Below are 8,891 nucleotides of genomic sequence, written 5' to 3'. Positions count from 1 at the left end.
TTAAATTGCCCATAACATACAGTTTGCATATGCGCTATGTCTACCATTTAGTGCAGACTGGACACTTTACATCACCAAGTTTATTTAACCCTCATAACTCTGAGACAAGTTCTATAACCCCAATTTTACAGATGGGCTCAGAGGGGTACAGTAATTTGCCCAAGGTCACACAGCTAAATCAGAAGAGCATTAGGATTTAAACCTGATCCAGTCCATCCCCACACTCATACCCATTCTGTACCACCTTTGCCACTGGTTGCCTTTGCTGAGATAGGCAAGCCCTCTGATGGAGGGGAAGCAGAAAGGGGGTCCGAGGCTTCCCTGTGCTCTGGGTTTCCAGATCCCCATTTCATCCACCAGCCCAGATGCAAGTCTGCTTCAGGAAAGTGTTGGTCCAGGTTCTTCTCTTTTCCAGGTTCCCATCCAGAGCCTTAGCCTAGACCACAAGTCCACAACTACAGCCCAAGGGCCAAGTCCAGCCCATCACCTGTTTCTTTAAATAAAGTTTTATTGGAACACAGATCCAATAGTCTATGTATAGACAGGAGGAGGTTGATTTCATTGTGTCCTGGTTCTAAACAACAAGCCTCCAGGTCACCCAGGCAGGCCTCATCCGAAAGAGAGACATCTGGATGCTCTGGGTTCAGGAGAACTCTGAGGAGCCCCAAAGCTCCTTTCTACTCCTAGCAGACCCACCCCTTCTTCTCTGGTAGCCAATCCTGGAAGGACTTGTTTAGGGGCAGGGTGACTACAGTCATCCGTGTGGACGCATTTATGCTGAACTACCCCACAGCGCAATATTGATTTTGCATATCCTTTACAACGTCATATTAAATTTCTGGCAAGCCTTATTTGATCCCCTACACTAAACTCTCCTCATGCATATTCTGTCTCCATAACTAGTTGCTCATGGAATGTGGCCAATTGCTCACAATTTACACAACATCAAAGGGAACACTGGTCAGGAGTGCTGAGCTATTAGCTTGTACCCCAAATTAATTCTTAATGTGGCACTGATGAAAGGAAATGGCTAAAAAAGCTAACAGCCTAAAGAGAAGTTATGGTTCCCCAAACTAAATATCAAGAGAGAACAATTAGTAAGTTTATGAATTGTGTAGTGATTTAAAATTTCTAAAGCCAAAACTATCAGCTTCAATCAATCAATTTCTAAATTGACTAAAGCTTTTAGTAAACTAGCATTGGGATTTCCTAAATACATCTGAATTTTGCAAGCATGCAGTTTATACCAGGAAAGGAGGCAAATATACTTTTCTATCCAAATACTTCAATTCAAGGCATAGACTTATAATAACAGCTACAGTTTCTTAAACTTTTAAATTGGACAAGTCTTTGTTTTTGCATTACTTTATTTAATCTTCCCAACAGCCATATAAAAAGGTATATTATTATCCCCTTTTTACAATAGAGGAAACTAATGCGCAGAATGATTAAGTAACTTGCAAAAAAGTTCCCAGTGTCATCTAGATAAACCTAACTGTCCACGCCTCTGTGTTCTGAGTGCCTCATACACATCTCATAAAAAGTTATCGATGTTCATGTCTCCTGGGAGGAACCCCATTTATGTTTAGTGAGAGATCAGACTATTATTTATTCAGAGGCGTGGATTGCATTCCTGTTAAACACGAGGCACTGTTTTGTGTTTTGTGGGCATGATTTCACTTTGTCTTCACAACAGCCCCGGCAGTCCTATCATTATTTTTATTCCTCAGAGGAGTAGCCTGGGATACAGAGAGGCTGAGTAACTTCCCCACTGTCACAGAGTTAGTAAATAACAGAGAGGTAGGTAGTCATTAGGGAAATGGGCATTCGGATGTCAGCAAAGTACTTTCAGGCCCCTTCAGGAGAGCAACATCTTGGTCCATCCAATGAATCAGGCTGGAGATGCCGGGCTATGATGGGTTTGACTGGATCAGTTTGTGCGCTGGAGCCGGGGCGGGCCAAATGGCGTGGCTTATTAAAAAGACTAAGGAACTGAAAGTTCCCAAGAGGCAGAGAGAGAACAACATTGGAGGCTGGTGTGGGGAAAAGGGTACCAAAGGACACCCACAAAGCATAGCCGAGTAGGGACTTTGGAGGGAGGATATCCCGAGGGGGGTGTTGAGGTTGTCACAGTGGTGTGTGCGCATGTGTGCATGTTTGCATGTGTGTATGTGTGAGTACACACTCAACACACACCCTCATCCCCTCCTCAGACCTCGCCAGGATATTCTCAGTGAAGTCCACCTTGCTCACTGATGTATGAGGAGATTCTTTTCGGATAACTCAGTCAGGCGCCAAGATCCAGATTATTGCAAAGCGAAAACAGAGGCAGCTCATGTAGATGCAAGATCCCAAGCCCAGGGGGCCAACTGACATGCATTCAAGTCACATCAATCATTCACAGGGAGCTCATTTCAGTGCCTTCTTGCCAACCACTCGATTCTACTGTACTCTAGTATTCCTGAGTACCGAGTTAAGAACTCTAGTACCGGGTACTATAAACAAGAAGAAAAAAAGGAATCATTACAGAGTGTTTGAGACTAAACTTCTGCATCATCCACTATGAAATAGGTACTTTACCCATTATTAACTCATCTACCCCTCACCATTACAGAAGAGAAACTGAGGCACAGAGAAGTTAAGCAACTGGATCAAAGCCACACCGCTGCCAGTAAGAAGCAGGGCTGGGACTTGAACACAGATAATCTGGCTTTGGAGCCCATGATCTGAACCACTACACCAAATCGCCCAGCATGTGCTGCCTGCAGCCCAGGGCACTGAGAAGCCAGCAGTGACAGTAACTGCAGGGCCTGCTACCTGCCAGCCTCTGGTTCCTGAGGTGACAGTGTCCAGACTCTAGCCAGCCTTCTTCTGAAGGTGGGTTTCACTGGCAATGCAGTAAGGTCAGTGATGTCTGGCTGCTGCTGGGCCCCTATTTTGAGGTGTTCATAAAGAAAGAGACACTGGGGATCAGATGGGACTCAGGGGCAGATGTCTGGTCCCCAGGCCCCTCCCTGCCCTGAGCACAGCCTTCTGGGTCCGATTACATCTGCCCGGCAGGCAGGCTTGTCTGTCATTGGCTCACCTGCTGCTTCTAAAGGAGACAGCATTTGGCCACACAACAAAGCAAAGCCTGTCTCTCCCCAGAACCTGGGGACCAGGACGAAACTATCTCTGATATATACAATGCTTTTAAAACCCAAAACACTCTTAACTCTTTGAACCTTGGACATCGGTGTGGCTTCAAAAGTCTTTCACAAGGCAGGGTAGAAACCTTAACAATATTCAGGGGGGGGAAATCCCCAACAACACGGCCAACACCTATTTTACTTTTTCGGCCCCCGACCAAGATTAGATCATCATGACACCAAACTCCAAGTAAGTTTCTCACCCAGGGTGCAGTTAGGGTTCGCTGCTTCTTTCCATGAGACAGAAAGAAGATGGAGCACAAAGGATCTGGTGCCTTTGAGAGGTGGGAGGAGGGTTCTTCTATTAGGGGAACCATTAACTTTTAGAGTCATTTTCACGATAGCATTAAGCCATTCACTTTGCAATTATGCAGGGAATAAACACTGATAGGGGGCTCTGCGAGCACGGCTGCACGCCAACATCTGGCGTTACCTCTGGAATCCTAGAAGACACATCTGCCAGCAGAGCGGCTTCTCCGGAAAGTACCCTTGGAAATTGGACTGGAAACTCAGTTGCTGCATCAGCTAGTAAAGTCAGGAAAGGGCAGGTTGCCCCAACCACAAGAGAAGCTGTAGACTTTGGTTTGTCTTAAGTGGAGAGTTCGGGTCTGTGCTCCTGGCCACAAAAAGAAATGACTCAGCTCGTCAAAATAAACCCCAAAGCGACAGGGCGTCTGTATGGGCCAGCCCTGCCCTGTGTACTCTGTATGTGACGCATCATGACAGTGAGGTGGGTGCTAGGATTATTCCTGTTTAATGAGGGAGGGAGGGAGGACTTAGATACTCACAGGCACACACATATCTAGTTAGTGGCAGAGCCAGGACTTGGACATGGGTTTATTCTGATACCAGATTATATGCTCTTAACCATCATCCTTACTAACTCCCATGTGGGTGGTGAGAAGGAGCTGTGCCCACAGACGCTACAGCACCCTGGGTGGCTCGGACCTCGGCAGTCGTATTTCTGAATGCCAGCTCTGTGTCAGGCACACCCAATGGACTGAAGTGTAGGGAACACACCACTGGCACACTCAGCGTGGAGACAGTGCTCAGTGCCACCACTAAAACACAAACAAAAACAAAAACACTGTCTATTGTCATGACATCTCACATAACATTGCCTTGACAATAGACTCGCTTTACAACAAACATATTACAATAACCATAAGACCTACTGGTGATGTCTGGCTGCTGCTGGGCCCCTATTTTGAGGTGTTCATAAAGAAAGAGACACTGGGGATCAGATGGGACTCAGGGGCAGATGTCTGGTCCCCAGGCCCCTCCCTGCCCTGAGCACAGCCTTCTGGGTCCGATTATGTCACATCATCCAGAAGCCATTTGCCTAATATAAAATTAGAATGACCTCCTAAAAATGCAGGGAAAATGCCAGCCTCGAGATGACACCTGTGGAGTGGGGGATGCTTCAAGATGCAGTGTGTACTTTGAACCAATGATCATTATATGGTGCGGTGTCCCCAGGAACTGGACCACATAGGTTCAGATACCAAGGAGTTTAAATGAGTGGCTTCTCCTGCCATCGCTCCCAATGATCCACTTAGAGAATTTGTACTTCTCATTCTCCCATCCCCAGGATCCGCTAGGTCCTGGTGCAGAGAGCCACAGCAGGGACCATGTTGAAATTATCGCTGACTTGCTGAGTGTGGCTGAGTACTCTCTTCATCTCTTCAAGCTTAAAAGTGCCCCGAAATACTTTCAAAAATGTTTAATCACAGCTTTCAGTTTATAGTCAACGAGAGAGATATTGGAGAAACAGAAGTCGAGGAAACATTCTGAGAGACTGAAATCATACACCACCACCACTGCCATTTAGAGAGGGGTTTCACTATAAATTGTTTTCAAACTGGGCTATAGGGAGCCCTGGGGATTCTGCCAACAATGAAAGACATGATGCCAAACAATGAATATTTCAACTGACTGTGGTAGCCAGTTATCAATTTTATATATTGCTTTTGAAAAAAAATCCCGCTCACTAAAAGTACAATTTGAAATCCATAATTATACATGGTCATGTTATTTTTAATAACCACGTCCAACTTGCAGATGAGGAAAGTGAGGTTCAGAGAGTTTATGTGAATTCACCAAAGTCACAGACTAGACATGAGCTGAACGGTGGTACAAAACCACACCACGTCCAGTGCTCTTTCCCTTACATTCTACTACATTTGAGCACGGATGATGAAACATGCAGTGTGGCAACTTCTCGGCCATGAAGCTTATTTTGGTAAGAATGGGTCAGAGACCAGTTTATAGAAAGTTCTTAGAAGTTGAGCCGTTTCAAGAAATTCACCAACACATCTCCAGTTTACTCCCTCCCTGAGTTATACTCGACACATGCTGCTCTGGGGGTTGCTTGGATGAGATATGTCCTCACGTCTTGTCCTACGTGTCTGCGACACCATCCATACTCTCTGTGCAACACTTGAAGATATTACCTGCAGTGGTACCCTAATGCTGCAACACTGCTGCAAAATAAAAGCTTGTGACTTAGGAAAATGAGCATTTATTTTTCTTGTTCTCAGGTCTGCAGATTGGCTAGGATGACTCTGCTTCAGTTTGGATTTGGGTCTGTTCCATGTGATCTAGAGAAAAGGGGCAGCGACTGCACAGGGCATGCTCTTCTCGTGATGGTCACAGGAACACAAGGGAAGCCAGATAGTGGAAGCATTATTTAAAGGCTCCACTAGATTCACAACCACTCACATTCTGTTGGCTAAAGCAGGTCAATCGCCAAGGCCAAAGTCAGTGGGGTAAGAAGTGTACTACGTCCCAAACTGCAAAGGAGATGAGTGAAGATTTGCTGAATGATACTCCAATCTATCATGTCAGCTAGAAGTGTGATTCCCAGGAAGGGAGGTCAAGTCCATCTTCCCAAAGCCCTCTGAATCTACAAACTAATGCTGTCTTATTGATTCAGTCAGTCCTGAAGCTGCCAAGAGGAGACCCTCCCAAAGGAACCTTTCCTGAGAGGCCCAAAGGCAATGTGAAATGGCAGTCTTCTAGAGTCGAGATCCCCAACATGGAAAGTTATCTGGTTGAGCTGGGATATTAAAAAAACAAACAAACAAACAAACAAAAATACAAAACTCACTACGTTACTCCTCGTGATCTGCCCTCAGTCAAACTTTCAAGCCCCTCCTTCAGAGAGGGTGGGACCTGAAGGCAGAGAGAAGAGACAGATGTGGATGATTTATAAGCTTCACCTTAAATAATCAATGTCTCGCATTGTAAGTCTTGGCTAAGATGCAGAAGAGTGCAGTGGCTCGGAACAGATACTCCTGAGTTTCACAATATAAGTTTGATTCTCTTCTTATGCTGGGCACTATCAGTTTCTCTTTCTCCACTCAGCTTCTCTACATCCATGTCCTCTTCTGCCTTCCAAAAAGAGTCCTAATTTCGCTCATGGAACTCCCCTCCTCGGGGACAATGACTCACCTCCAACACAAACCTCAGCCCAATTAGCTAAAGGTAATTCTATTCCCTTTGCCAGCGACTGGTTCAGGAATAGGTAAGTGACATAGAATTGGCCAATGAGACAAACAGTGTGACTGTGGGAAAAGTTTGCTGGAAGTGAGGTGGGAAGCCCCATAAAAAAGACCAGCAGGACCCACAGGCAGGGCCATTACTCTCCTGCCAGCACCACCTGGTTTCCTGGCCCAGCGGCTTTATCTCACTTTTTGCCTCTGAAACTGCTTACTTCTAGGAAAGTGGAACTTACACCTAAAATTCTATTGGTTCCCTGAGCTAACTCCTGATTGGTCCATTTGTAGTGACTCATTTGCATGGAGCTCACTCATGATTGGTTATTTCTCTTACTCCTGATTGGTCCATTTCCCTCACTCCTGATTGGTTATTTCTTTCACTCCTGATTGGTCCATTTCTACAAAGCTTGATCTTAATTAGACACCTTTGTTATACCTTATTTGCATATGATGTTACAAAATATTGCAAAGTCTAAACTGGGAGCCTATAAAAGCCTGTGTAAACCTACAGACAGGGTCCAGAACTTAGAGTGTTAACTCCTCTGGGCCTGCTGGTGTAATAAACCTGAGTTCTCCAACTCTCCGAGTACTGCTTGGTCTCCCTCCTGGATCCAGACTGCTGTCACAACTGAGCTGTAATACCGAGCTATAACACTGAGCTATAAAATGAGCTGTCACATGCTTTTATACAACAGAAGGAGAGGGGAGGGGCTCCTGGAAAAAGTTCCTTCACTATAAGGAGAAAACCCTAGAGAGAAACTGACCCTCTCTTCTTCCCCTGAACTTTGTTATGTCTAGATGTCGCTGCTAGAGCTCTCTGTCTTCCCAAAGATGAAAACAACAGGAAGATGACAGAGCAGAGAGCTGGAAAGAGGAAGTGTCTTGAGGACATCACTGAACTGCTGAATCAACGTCCCCTGAAGCTCGCCCTAACTGTGTCCTTGCCTTTAAGGGAGATCATAAAAGATCCGGGTTAGTGACTCTTGACTCACAGCTAAACCATCGTAATCAGGATCTACATCTGCCATGTAACAGCAGCGGGTCCTTGGGCAAATCACTTAATTTCTCTAACTCCATTTTTGCGCCCTGTGTCATAGAACTGTTGTAAGGATTAAATGTCAATGAATATGAAGCATTTGAAAAGTAGTAGTGTCAGTGCCTGGTAAGGGTACCAATGACTCACAGGCATGATTTTTTTTTTATGGGGCTTTTGGGTACCTTCAAACAAGGAAGGGTAGGCTTAGGCTAATAAGTGCAACTTCTATAGTTCTCTGTGTTTACAGTTGTTGCCCTCTGGCTGTTTCTTCTAGAAAGTTGCCATAAAACCTGTGTCTGTTTATGATGGACTGATAAGTATAAGGTCTCCTACCCTCACCCTTGAAGCCTGTGAGGAGTAGAAGTCCCATGGCGAAGAGTAAAGGGGGCATACTTTTATGTTTTACTTTTCAAACATTACATAATTAATACATGTTCTTTTTTAATATGAAAAAATGCAGATAAGCAATATGGGGAAAAGAAAGTTCACAGGATCCCGTCGCCCAGAGGAACCCACTGTGAACACTGATGCATGTGTTCTTCCAAACTCCTTCTAGCGCTGGCTTCTTCGAAGAGAAGAAGAAAAGAGAAAAATAGGCATCCTTGTATGTTACTCTTGAGAGCAAATTGGTGAAGACTTTTTTGGAGGGCAACTCTGCAGAGCCTTTGAAAATTAATTTAAAAAAAATGCACCAACATTTTGGTTCAACAGTTCTTCTAGGAATCCATTCTCCAGAGACAACTAAAGGGTGGTGGATACTTAGACGGTGCTTACAGAATGCCATGCACTGTTCTCCACATTTTTATGTTGTCTTGGTTAATACTCACCACTCATGAAGGAGGCACTATTTTTTAATAAGAGCTCTGTTGAGGTACAATTCACATACTACACAGTTTACTCACTTAAAGTGTACAGTGAAATGGTTTTTAGTATATTTCACAGAGTTGTGTAACCCTCACTACAGTTTTAGAACATTTTCATCACTCCCAAAAGAAACCCTCATGGGTAGTCGTTCCTCGTTGTTGCAACGCCTCAACCCCCTGGCAACCACCAGTCTATTTATTTCTGTCTCTAAGGATTTGCCTATTCTGGACATTTCCTATAAATGAAATCATATGGTATGTGGTCTTTTGTGACTGGCTTCTTTCAGTTAACATAATGTTCACA

The sequence above is a fragment of the Vicugna pacos genome, chromosome 10 (assembly GCF_048564905.1).
Source record: "Vicugna pacos chromosome 10, VicPac4, whole genome shotgun sequence".
Classification (NCBI taxonomy): Eukaryota; Metazoa; Chordata; class Mammalia; order Artiodactyla; family Camelidae; genus Vicugna; species Vicugna pacos.
This window is presented reverse-complemented; position numbering follows the sequence as displayed.